Consider the following 14,106-nt stretch of genomic DNA (forward strand, 5'->3'; position numbering starts at 1 on the left):
GAAATCACTCTAGTAAACGAGCAGCCTTTGGTGACTTTCCCTCCAATTTTTTTTCTTTCTGTCGAAGTGATCAGTAATTTTCCATGTGGAAAATTCAATTGTAAAACTGCTTTGTTCAAGTTTAAAATTCTCACACTTGTGTACCATTATGAAGCATCTGAAATCTTAAATGACTACATTTTCAGTAAAGCAGGTTATTTTAAGTGAAACATTTTTCAGGTTTTCAAAAATCATGTTAGTAAATGGGAAAGTGAAATTTTAAATGAGGTATAATTTACTAAAGGGGTCATGGAACAATTTACTACATTGAACTGTACATATAATCTGTGCTCATAAGTGCCAATATTTGATAACACTGAAACCCTAGTGAGAGAGTTATGCATACTTTATAGTGCAAATGTCTCATACAGTGATAGGAATGTAATCCAGTACAGCAATAAAGGTGAAGCCATATGTTGAAATGTAAAACAATGTGCTGGAACTTAATTTTTTTTTTTTTTAAAGCTGTCCTTTTGTTTGGAAAAAAATATTGCCTGAATGTTTTGCATTTTATGTCATCATTAGAGGGCATTCATTTCAGAAGTGTGCATAGTGTTGATATTTCCATGACACATTTTGTTTAGTACTGAAAAAAAAGCAGTCTTCTGAGTAAATCTATTGTAACTTTTAAGATTTCTGTGTCTCTTTCCTGCCACTAGTTTATCTCCACTTATTTTGGGCCACCTCCCTCTACATGCCCATCTGTAGTGAGCGCTTCATTGCATGATGTGGGCAACAGCCCCCTCCACTACTTTTGACAAATGTGTTCCGAGTCTGCGTGATGTAAGTGACCAGGCAGATGATGTCAGTTCTTGCATTGTTACCCTATAATGGGATACTTTCCTTCCATGCGACACTCCATGAAGCGCAGTATTTGATAATTATGGATACTAAGGAAGGAACGTTTGTCACGGCCAGATATTGCTCGTCTAATGGCCAACATATTGATCTGCTAACCACTATAGGAAATAAAGTTCCTTCGAAACTTCAGGGTCTAAGCACTCGGAACCAAGAACTGGCTTTTAATTTTCTTATTTGCACAATTTGAGGAAGAAGCTGAACCTTTCCACAGGAGATTAAATTGGTTGTGTGGAGCCTATAATAGAACAGATTGTACACTGCTTGTGGAAGGAATTAGTTTAACAGATTGTGGTATTTTCACATTCCATGGTTTTTTACGATAACGGATTTCAAAGTGAATATTTTCCACTTATCGAAAGCAGACGTTAATTACTTTGGAAGATTTTCTGGTATCTGGCACAAAATCTGCTGGAAAAAGTGCATTTTAATATAAAAACTGTTGCATTGTGCTTTTAGTTTTCAATTTTTTTTTTTAAAAAAGGTATATAATTGCCAATGATTTAAGTTGAACATTTGACGTGTTTGCACCTGTCCTGCAGTTAAATAGCATAATCCAACATAGGGTCATAAAAGATTAACTTTTGGTGTCTTAAAAAATGCTTCAGTTTCAATTTTTCAAGCAAAAGTAAACTATTTGAAAAGGATACCAATTGTGCTTGTCATGTGCAGATGGCCACCATAACTAATCGAGGTCCTGATAGTACCTTTACTTCAAATGTTGCCTCACATATACAGTGCTTCTAGGGCAACCTAGCTGACTCTTAAATTATGCACTTTTTGGCTTGGGGCCTAATTTTCTAAATGCATGTATTGGCACTCTCCATCTACGTGCTTGTTCAGGATGCAGAATACAAAAGTGTTTAACGGAAACTAATTTCCTGGGGAAAAATTGCACATGTAGCTTTTATGAACTTTCAAAATGTGCTGTGGGTGACGAACGTTCCAAAAATTAATCTAATTACAGTTCTGCCAATTGTGGATTTTAATGTTTCTTCCAGTTGTGGGGTAGACGCCCACTGAACATTGCGATCCATCATCTTCTTGTAATGCAGGACTGTGCTACTCCATTTTTTTTTAAATTCACTGATACCTCTTTAGTATAAATGATAGTATAATTGTGCCTGCTTTCAGATTTTAAAATCTACACTAATAAGAAAAACTGCGTTACTTTCAAGATATTCGAACTGGTTTCTGAAATGACACTTGGCTTTTCAAAAGGAATATGACAGACATTTGCATTTGTAGGAATCTAGGGGTTTAACCTGAAAATTGGGATCCTTATTTATATTTAGCCCTAGTTTGAGAAAGTTGAACACAACAAAGGGTTCACTGGGTGGCAAGAAGCTTTGCCTTCCTTCTAGTTTTACAGAACCCCATCTGTTTCTGAAAGTCAAAAGGTTTAGGCGATCAAATGGTGCTTACTTAGCATATGCTGATTCATGGCAATGCACAGTAATACTGATTGTGATCTGCTTTGTGTGACATTGATATTGTGATTTGAAGAAAATTGATTTAGAAAGTTGCGTATTAGAAAACGATGGACATTAAAAATCCCAAAGGTTGTATTACAAGATAGTAGATGCTCAGTGGATTTTGTATGGTTTTTGTGGCAAGCAATGAAATTTTGCAATTTGTTTTTGTTTTCACTCCTCCCAGAGCCTGTTTTTTGTGGTAATCGGCCTTGGACTAAAGTTGGTAAGGACAGCGGTCTCCGCCGCGAATCCTCGCGCAATACTGATTTTTACTGCTGGGCGCATTTTTTTTGCCAATTTTAGGTCTTTTAAAAAATGGAGGAGTGATTAGCAGTATTTTTGGAGCAAAATGCTGAAAAAATACCACGTGCACCAAAAGACCAATTTCTAGCCAGTGTTTATGAATGCAACACCTTGTAACCAGCATTCTACTGCCACCTGAGGACGCATCTGTTGGAGTCCCAAGGGATCCCAGCATCCCTTGGGAGCACTGCATATAAGCAGGCCTCCCACGCTGTGCCAGCACTCTGGAGTCAGAATAAAGAGACTAAGGTCTCACTTAAGTCTACAGTACTCAGTCACATTGCTTTATTCGAGACATGAAGACAACAACTGGCGACGAGTAATAGATAACGAACCATCACGCAAAAATGCAGAGAACTGTTGGTATCCTGGAGAAATTCTCAGAAGGTGACGATTGGGAAGCCTTCGTGGAGCGACTCGACCAATACTTCGTGGCCAACGAGCTGGAAGGGAAAGAGAACCCTGCCAAACGTAGGGCGATCCTCACCGTCTGCGGGGCAACAACCTATGGCCTCATGACTAATCTTGCTCCGGTGAAACCAACAACCAAATTGTATGACGTACTGTGTACGCTGGTCCGGGAGCACCTAAATCTGAAAGACCATTTTGATGGCAAGGTATCGATTTTATATATGTCAACGGTCTGAAGGCCAGGAAGTGGCGAGCTAAGGCGCCTTGCAGGACATTGCGAATTTGGTGGATTCCTGGAGCAAATGCGAAAACTTTTTTTGTGCTTGGCATTGGCCATCAGATTATCCTTCGCAAACTATTGATTGTCGAAACACCGAATCTGAGCAAAGCTCAGGCATTTATGTACACCAGCGATAACACCAAACAAATTTCGTAGCATAAAGATGCATCGGCAAGCACTGTACACAAAGTAACGTCGTTTTCAGGCAGGAATGCATATGGCAGAAATGCACGCTTGCAGCTGCATGACCTCATGACTGAGTCTGCCATCCAGTGTGAATGCGAGGTAGTTAACACCTTGTTGGCGCTACGGAGGTGATAATCAAGCCCATCAATGCGGCTTCAAACACTATGCGTGTAAAGGCTGTGGAACAATGGGACACCTCCAGCGAGTGCAGACGAACTGCAAACCACCACGTTGCAGAGGAAGACCAATCCATGGCGGATCAAACTGGCGAGTGACTCGAACCGAGGAGGCAAGTGTACGGGGTACACACCTTCACCACGAAATGTCCACCGATCATGTTAAAAGTTGAACTGAACGGAATTCCAGGATCCATGCAATTGGACACTGGTGTGAGTCAGTCTATAGGGAGCAAAAAGGCCTTCGACGCTGTGGTGCAACAAGGCACACGGGCCCAAGCTGAGCCCTGAGAACTTGCACTAAAGAGCTGATCCCTGTAATTGGCAGTGCAGCAGTAAAAGTCTCCTGTGATGGAGCGGAGCACGAACTACCCCTGGATTGTACCAGATGATGACCCCACACAGTTCGGCAGAAGCTGGCTGGGAAAAATCCGCTGGAACTGGGACGACGACTCGTGCCCAGGTTTTGAGCAAGTTCCCGTCGTTTGAGCCAGGCATCGTAAATTTTTTGGGGGTGAAGGTGCAGATCCGCTTGGTTCTTTGTACACGACCCATCCACCACAAGGCTGGTGTGGTGCCATACATGAGAAAATGGAGATCAAGCTGAACAGTCTGCAACGAGAGGACATCATCATGCTGGTTGAGTTCAACCAGTGGGCCAGTCTGATTGTTCCGGTTCTCAAGGGTGATAGCATGGTCAGAATTTGTGGGGACTATAAAGTAACGATTAACCATTTTTTGCTGCAGAATCAGTACTCGCTACCCAAGGCAGATGATCTATTTGTGACGCTGGCAGGAGGGATGACGTTCACCAAGTTGGACCTGACCGTGGCCTACACGATGCAGGAGCTGGCGGAATCTTCGGAAGGCCTCGCCTCCATCAACATGCACAAAGGTCTGTTCACCTGCAATAGATGCTCAATTGGGATTCGATCGGCCGCGGCTATTTTTCAAAGGAACATGGACAGTCAGCTAACATCGGTTCCACAAACTGTGATTTTTCCAGGACGACTTATTGATCACAGGTCAGGACACCATCGAATACTTGCAGAACCTGGAAGAGGTTCCAAGTCAGTTAGATCGTATGGGACTCAGTTTGAAATGCTCGAAGTGTGTTTTCCTGGTGCCAGAGGTCGAGTTCTTAGGGAGAAGGATCGCGGCAGACGGCATCAGACCCACCGATGCCAAGACGGAGGCCATCAAGAATGCGCCGAAACCACAGAACATGATGGAACTGCAGTCGTTGCTGGGACTCCTCAATTATTTTGGTAATTTCCTACCCCGGTTAAGCACCTTGTTAGAACCTCTACATGTGTTGCTATGCAAGGGAGATGACTGGGTATGGGGGAAATCACGAGACTGCTTTTGAGAGCCCGAAATTTATGTTCCAACAAACTGCTTTTTCTGTATGACCCATGTAAACATTTAGTGCTAGCTTGCGATGCTGCTACTTATGGGGTGGGGTGTGTTTTACAACAAGCCAACGAATCGGGAACATTGCAACCGGTCGCTTATGCATCCAGGAGTTTGTCCAAGGACAAAAGGGCCTACAGCATGATTGGAAAAAGAAGCTTTGGCATGCGTTTACAGGGTGAAAAAAATGCACCAGTATCTGGGCATAAGTTCGAGTTAGAAACTGACTAAGCTGCTCATATCGCTATTCTCAGGGAGCAAAGTTATTAATACCAAAGCCTCTGCTCGCATCCAAAGATGGGCGCTCACGCTGTCTGCATATAACTCTAACTCGCCACAAGCCAGGCACAGAACTGCACTGATGCTCTGTCGGCTACTATTGCCCACCACCGGGGTGGAAATGGCGCAGCCTGCAGACTTGCTCTTGGTGATGGATGCATTTGAAAACAAAATGTCATCCGTTACGGCCTGCCAGATCAGGACCTGGACCAGCCAGGATCCTTTACTGTCTTGTTTTTTTAAAAAGTGTCCTCCATGTGAGCTGGTCCACCATCCCAGCGGAGATGCATGAAGAGCTCGAGCCGTTCCAACGGCGCAAAGAGGAAATGTCCATACAAACTGACTGCCTTTTGTGGGGTAATGACGTGGTTTTGCCGAAGAAAGGCAGGGAAATGTTCAGATGTGAGCTATACAGTACCCACCCAGGCATAGTAATGATAGCCAGATCCCATGTGTGGTGGCCCAGCATCGACTTAGATTTGGAGTCTTGCGTGCGCCAATGCAACACTGGCTCTCAACTGAGCAATGCACCCATGGAGGCACCGCTAAGTTTGTGGTCATGGCCTTCCAAACCGTGGTCTTGGTTCCACGTTGATTTTGCTGGCCTGTTTCTAGCCAAAATATTTTTGGTTGTTGTGGATGCTTATTCAAAATGAATTGAGTATGTGATAATGTCTGTAAGCACGTCTGCTGCCACCATCGAAAGCCTTCAAGCCATGTTTGCTACGCACGGCCTGCCTGATGTCCTTGTCAGCGACAATGGGCCGTGTTTCACCAGCACAGAATTCAAGGAATTAATGACCTGCAATGGGATCAAGCACGTCACATTTGCCCTGTTCAAGCCCGCATCCAGCGGCCAGGTAGAACGGGCAGTTCAGACCATCAAGCAAAGCTTGAAATCCGTGTCGGAAGGCTCCCTGTAGACCCGCCTCTCCCGAGTCCTGCACAGCTACCGCACAAGACCCCATTCACTCACCGGGGTTCCACCTCCTGAACTGCTCATGAAAAGGGCACTCAAAATAAGGCTCTCTAGTCCACCTTGATCTCCACGATCATGTCGAGGGCAGGCGGCATCAACAAAGCATGTACCATGATCGTGCAAATTTGTCACGTGATATTGAAGTCAATGACCCTGCATTTGTACCATGTATATGGCCATGGTCCCAAATGGCTTGCTGGCACTGTCGTAGCCAAAGAAGAGAGTAGAGTGTTTGAGGTCAAACATGCAAATGGACTAACTTGCAGAAAGCATTTGGACCAAAGCAAACTACGATTCACAGCCATGAGTAACCTGAAGAGGGCACTGCCAACTTCGACCCTCCAATCCACAAACAAGTGGCAACTGACATTACGGTTGACCACGAAGCTGAACTCCATCCCCAGCAGCCCAGCGTAGGCCCAACCAACTCACCTGCACCTGCGTTTGTACCGAGATGATCGACGAGGGAGCGGAAAGCCCCAGATCGTCTCACCCTGTAAATAAGTGTACTATTGACTTTGTGGGAGGAGAGTAGTGATATGTATGCAACACCTTGTAACCAGCATTCTATCGCCACCAGAGGGCGCATCTGTTAGAGTCCCAAAGGATCCCAGCATCTCTTGGGAGCACTGCATAAAAGCAGGCCTCCCACTCGAGTCAGAATAAAGAGACTAGGGTCACACTTAAGTCTACAGTACTCAGTCACATTGCTTTATTCGAGACACAAACGTTTCAAATTAACATAGGAAAATAAGCTCTAATATCTGCTAGTGCACTATGCCAGCACAGACACGATGGCCTCCTTCTGTGCTGTAAATTTCTATGATTAATTATTCCTGTCCTATGTAACTCTAATTATGGCTGAAACTTAAAAAGGTAAATGAGTTATGCTTTTGATATAAGCTGACCATATATAGTAGACACCTCAAAGCGCTGGAGAAATACCACCAATGCTGCCTCTGCAAGATCCTGAAAATCCACTGGGAGGATAGACGTCTGTTCTCGATCAGGCCAGCATCGAAGCACTGACCACACTTGACCAGCTCCGACACGAGACTCCCAGATCGAGTGCTCTGTTTGGAACTCCTCCTCGGCAAGCGAGCCCCAGGTGGGCAAAGAAAAAGTTTCAAGGACACCCTCAAAGCCTCCTTGATAAAGTGCAATATCCCCACCGACACCTGGGAATCCTTGGCCCAAGACTGCCCTAAGTGGAGGAAGAGCATCCAGGAAGGGGCTGAGCAGCTCGAGTCTCATCGCCAAGAGCATGCCAAAAACAAGCACTGGCAGCAGAAGGAGCGTGTGGAAAGCCAGACTCCCCACCCACCCTTTCCTTCAACCAGTGTCTGTTCCACCTGTGGAAAAACTAATTCCTGTATTGGACTGTTCAGTCACCTGAGAACTCAGAGTGGAAGCAAGTCTTCCTCGATTTCAAGGGACTGCCAATGATGATTAGCCAAAGGTTGATGACTTTTAAGGGGAGAAAACGTTTGTTTTCACTAAACTGGGGAATGCAAATATGTTCCTCCAGCCCCTCCTATTTGATTGCACCCTTTGTTTCAGTATAGCTACTTTGAACTGTAAATTGCTGCATGTCATTCCGCCCCCCCCCCCCTATAGATTGAGTGATCTGCTTTTCTCTGCAAAAGACATTTGAGAGCTATTGAGCAGCGGGAGTACATTTTGCTGCTTGAACTAGAGCAATCATTTTTGTATAGTGCCAGATTATGATGCCACAATTGAGCCCTGAATCAAATCTGAAATCCAAACTGGACTAGTTTTTTGGCACGGGTCAAGCACTGCAGATGGCATTTCCCTGTGTCCTGTGGAAAAATAGCACCACTCGTGTACAGTGAAATGGTTGCCACTTTGCTCTGGAAACGCAGAACACCATGTATGGCAGGATCTTAATGGTTGAATGTCTTTTGGTGGTTAAATGGGACTGATTTTTTTTCTGCACTCTCTCTCTTGTGTGAGAGCCTGATAACTGACTTTGCTTTGTTTGCAGAAGAGGACATAGTATCAAGTTACAAAAGCAAAATACTAGATGCTTGAAATCTGAAATAACAGAATGCTGGAAATACTCAGCAGGTCAGGCAGCATCTGTAGAGAGAGAAAGAGTTGACGTTTCAGATTGATGACCTTTCGGCAGAACTGGTAAAAGGGAGGGTTGGGAAGAACCGAAAGGAAGGTCTGTGATAGGGTGGGAGGCAGGAGAGATTAAATGACAAAAGGGAATATGGTGCAAGGAGATGGTAATGGGACAAGTAAAGAAACAAAAGATGGATCTAGAGGAGGCATCTTTCCCTGCCGCCTTCCAGCATTTCCATTTTTATGTTCTCAGCATGGTTCAAGATGGGGAGTTCATCTGTCACCCACTTCCACTGACCTTTCGCATTCTGTATATATTTATTTGTTTTTGGGCCATCTGAATTAAGGGGCCACAGTAATCCAAAATCTCATGCAAACTATTTTACGACGATAGTAACTAGTAAATGGAGCATGGCTCCACAGGTGCTGGTAGCTGTCTAATAATTTATGTAGGCTTCATTTGGGAACTGAGTGATGTGGGAGATTAGACAGTGATTGTGTTATTTGAGGGGAGTGGGGATTTACAGTCCAGTGAACTAAACCTGGGATCTTTCTGGACTCCATGCCTTCAAGTCATTTACCCAGTGAGTCACCGAGGGATCTTGCTAAAGTTTTTATTTTAAATGTTGCACCTTGTGCATTCCTAAATGATATAAAAGAACACATTTGTATGATTAGCATGAGTTAAATGCAGCTTAAGGGTTCTTCCACAGAGTGCCTCCTTCAAAAGATCCATCTTCACCACCACATACAAAGTCAACTTCTTTGTGCACCAGTGTGAATTCTCAACTTCAAAATCCAGTCACCACTTCGGATTAACAATCAATGTCCCTCACTGCATTTCCTTTCAGAATGTTTGCTCACGCGTGAACAAAACCCTTGCCATTGATGACCTCATTGTGGAATATTGAATTGACCTGGTTAATGGGTGCTGACACTGCTGTGAACTGAAGCCTCCCTGCCTGGTTATACATTCCATTATCTGTCCTACCCAAACCTCTGGTGGTGATATGGTCCTTACCACCACTCTCCCCACTGTTAGCACTTTTTCCTTCAAGCACCACCCCTTGTTACAACTCACTATCTCCTCTCAAAATTTTCATTCTCCACTACACTGCCCCACCCCAAGCCAAAGCCTTATCCTCTCCTGAATTTCGAGATCTCCTCCCTCAACCACTGTGTGGAAAGACTCATCCTTGGTGAATTCCTTCTCCATCTCCACTCGCCTTGCCCTGTGACCTGTGGGTTCACTGTCCTCTTAACTTCTCCCTCCATAGGTCAGTGTTCCCTTTTCCCTGCAACCATGTAATCTCTAGCGAGAGACAAAAAATATATTGCAGATCATGATGCTTAGTTGCATTGTGACTGTTTGGGACAGACTCCATGGATCAGCTGGGCTTTTCTTGATTGTCTTTTTGTATATTCCTATGTATATGTGGTCATGCTTCTCAATCTACCTCCTAGAACAACAGTAGCTTGTATTTATATATAGCACCTTTAATGTAGTAAAATGACCCAAGGTGCTTCACAGGAGCATTGTTAAAAGGCCAGATAACGGAGGGTTGTGGGGCTGGAGGAGATTACAAAGATGGACTGGGAGCCAAGGTAGGGCAGTGAGCACCGGGGTGATGGATGAACAGGACTTGGTGCAAGTTAGGATACGGGCGGCAGAGTTTTGGATGACCATGTTTGAGGGTAAAATGTGGGAGACCAGCCAGGAATGCATTGCAATAGTCAAAACGTACAAAAGTGTCAATTTCAACGCCTCTGAGGTCAAATACTGAAATTTGCACTCTGGCTGGAGTTCTTCTGAATTCTGCTATTTGATCAAATGAAAGACTTGGTTTCCCCTACTGGTGGGAAGTGATGTGCGATAATACAAATAACATACGCTGATACAGAAAGTCGAGCGAAGATTAAACCAGCTAGAGTTTCAGAAACCAGGATGTCAATTGATCCATTTTGGACTTTTTCAGCTGCATTGTTGTACATCATATTTCTAATATATATATATATAATTTTTAAAAAATCCAAATTTAGAGTTTGATAGTTTTGTGCAAGTCTGTTAAATCTAATACAGATTCCTGCAAGGGATGTAAATATCGATCACTTGGGTGTGCAGCTTTGTGAACAGAATGAAGAGATACAGCACCTGGATCATGGGCGACAAAAGCTCACTTGTGGTAAATGCAGTTAAAGGGTTGGATTTTCAGCTGATTTGTGCCCCATTTAACACCTCGGGGCATAAAAATGATTTTTTTGGGTGCAAAACATGGCTTACAAGATTTTGCACCCGGGCAGAACTTTCGGCAATTGTCTTCTGTGGTGCTGCAAAAAAAAAATGACCGCCCTGCCACTGTTTTGACTGTTTGATGTAAATCGTCGTGCATCGGGCGGAACTTGCGAGCATTTCGCCCCAGAACCCGCCCAGAAAAACCAGACTGACCCAGGGTGCACCAGGCACTAATGGCGCCATGTTGAAAGCGGAGGAGAAAGTTGCAGCTGAGTGTGATTTAAAGGATTGGGAGAAGAACGCTGTGTTACTGCATACTTTTGGTGGCGAAGTTTGTGAGTTTCTAGTTTGTTTTTATAAAGGACATTTAAGGACATTTTAAAAGATGTGGGCCATGCTATGTTGGGAGCCAGTAATCCTGGCTGCTATTACCATATGGCTTCAAGCTGGATGAAGGCTTATTGTTCATTTCCAACGTAATCAAAGAGGTCACAGATGTATGGGTAGGTGGCCTTATGCCACCCGCCAACCTCCTCCCCACCTCCTCCCGGCATGAGTTTACAGGGAACAGCGCTCATACCTCCAGCTCTCTGAGGCACAGTGCATTGGAAGGTTGTGCTTCCAAAGAGAGGTGGTCAGATATCTGCCAGTTCATACTGGCAGGCCTACCAGCAGCAACAGAAATACACTGCCAGTCGAGGTGAAGGTGGCTGTGGCACTTGCTTCTATGCCTTCCAGGCATCAATGGGGGACATATGCTGCATCTCGCAGCATGCTACACATTGCTGCTTTCACCAGCTGACTAATGCACTGTACGCACATAGGATGGACTTCATAAACTTCCCAATGACCAGGGAGACCCAAAATGAGGGGGTGGTAGGTTTTGGATGATTTTCTGGCTTCCCCAAGGTTCAGAGTACCCTTGACTGTACACACATTGCCCTGTGAGCACATTTACAGAATGCAGAGGTTTTCTGAAACTGAAGGATTACACTCCATGAACATACAGATCGTCTGCAACCATACTCAGCGCATCATGGCAGTAAATGCCCAATATCGAGGGAGCATCCATGATGCTTTCATTTTGCGTGAGAACAGTGTCTCGTGTATGTTCCAGGGTCAACCACAAGGCCAGAGCTGGATGTTTGAGGACAAAGGTTACGGCCTCACCACCTGGCTCATGACATTCCTCTGGAACCCTCAAACAAAAGCCGAGCATCGCTATAATGAGAATCATGCAGTCACCTGCAACATCGTCGAACAGACAATTGGAGTGCTCGAGCAGTGCTTCCGATGCCTGGACCACTCGAGGCTGCCTGCAATACTTCACTCAACAGGTCGGAGTTGATTGTGGTGTGCTGCATGCTACACACATTCGCCATGAGGGGACAGGAATTGCCAATGTGGATTGCAGGACCACCTCGGGGGCACGGGGTGGTGAAGGATGAGGAAGAGGAGCCTGGTGAGGAACCCATGCTGCTACCACCACAACCACAAACACTGGAGGCAATGTGGAGATTTTGCTGCTGAAAAAGCCTAGCGTCAGCAGTTCATAATTGAATGCTTTGCTTGAAGAATGAATGGCACGTTTGAGCGTTGCCTGGCCACTCTATCCCACCATGTTGACTATTCCACTTTTGCAAATGAGACACTGCACAGGAATGGTTGAGGGGAACAAAAACATTTATTAAACTCTAACATTGTAAACTTTGTAACCTTTTGTGAGACTTAAATAAAATAAAATAAAATTGAATAAAATTAGCTGCATCCAGCAATGTGAAAATACAACAACATTATCAACAACATAATCCAGTGTGATACTTTAACATAGAAACATAGAAAATAGGTGCAGGAGTAGGCCATTCGGCCCTTCTAGCCTGCACCGCCATTCAATGAGTTCATGGCTGAACATTCAACTTCAGTACCCCATTCCTGCTTTCTCACCATACCCCTTGATCCCCCTAGTAGTAAGGACCTCATCTAACTCCTTTTTGAATATAATCGAAACATAACCTGTAACATAATACTGTAACCAAACCTATGATGAATCCAGCATCAACAACATAATTCAGCAACATCATATCCTGCCCGACTATTTTTCCCACCACCTTTTACCCCCCCTTGCCTGCTGCTCCTAATGAAATTGGCACCAAGATGGTGTGCAGCAAGGCTGCCAGAGCGCTGCTATGTTGGGGGAGAGACAACGGAGACTCTGTCTGGGATGCACTGGAACAGCTCGAGGCGTGGAAGGCCCGACTTCTGACTGGTGACATCTGCGTCGCCAGTCACAGGTGGTTTGGGTTTGGGTGTGACACTGGGGAACGCAGAGTATGGCGGTAGGCATGGACTGCATCACCTGCCCAAGCTGAAGCAGAGTTTGTGCCTGTGATGCACCATGTTCCGCAAGGTTTTACACCGCACTCTCCGGGACTCCATTGTCACTGGTAGAGGCCACCAGCCTCATGTGGGCATTGATGGCCTCGCTGGTATCACTGCTCGCACTGACAATCTGCGACCCTATCTCCGTAATGGTCGCAGTCAGATTCTCTATGGTCTCAGGAATCCTTCCCCAAGACATCAAGGAGCTGATGGTTGACCTGGATGCTCTCCCTGGACATTCTCACCATGTCCAGTTCCACGTCTGCCTGCTTGTCAGCAGACCGACTTTGCTGACTCAACCTCTGGAGCGATAGCATGCGGGATTCAACCCCAGCACTGCGTTGCTGCACACCACTGGTCCAGGAAGCCTCTTGTCGAACCATGAGAACGTCACGTCGTCCTCGGAGGAGCTGAGTGCTGATGGTGCAACAGGATGGATTGATGCTGCGCTGGAATCGGCTGATCGGTCTCCACCACCTCCTCCTCCAGACGATGGCCTGACGTGGAGTGGTCCACTGAATGATGCTGTGCCTGTGACTGGGCATTAACTAGAAAGCAACAGACGAGTTGCTAGCAGCAGGGGAGGGGGCAGGGTGACATGAGGAAGGTCACATAGCACAGGCTCATTTGAAGGACCGCTGCTACTTAATTATATGTAGTCCAGACACTGCAGGACATTGTCCCAACCCTAGTCCACAGACACTGCATCACATTGCCCCAACCTGTCCTAGGGAGTGTGCAGGACTTGCCCTCAGTGTCCAAATGGGGGTCAGTGCCCCCAATGGCAGCTGCCTGACCTATGACGCTGATGAGGCCTGCCACTCTGTCCTCAATGTCGGTGAGTGGCAGGGTCTGAGGCGGACTGCCGCCTGCTTGCGGCGATTGAGACTTTTTGGCCTGCAAAGATGAAAATGGTTACAAGAGGGTCCATCTGCTCTTGTGGCACAGATAGCCACCAAAGCACTTATACCATACTGTCTGAATGTAATACAGTCCTCTATTTAATG

General features: G+C 45.4%; 1 protein-coding gene across 1 annotated transcript in view; it reads left to right on the plus strand.

Annotated features, from left to right (window-relative positions):
* The window catches only part of me1 (malic enzyme 1, NADP(+)-dependent, cytosolic), a 643,978-nt gene that overhangs the window by 159,076 nt on the left and 470,796 nt on the right, over positions 1-14,106 (plus strand). The window lies entirely within an intron of this gene.

The sequence above is a fragment of the Pristiophorus japonicus genome, chromosome 7, assembly GCF_044704955.1.
Source record: "Pristiophorus japonicus isolate sPriJap1 chromosome 7, sPriJap1.hap1, whole genome shotgun sequence".
Classification (NCBI taxonomy): domain Eukaryota; kingdom Metazoa; phylum Chordata; class Chondrichthyes; family Pristiophoridae; genus Pristiophorus; species Pristiophorus japonicus.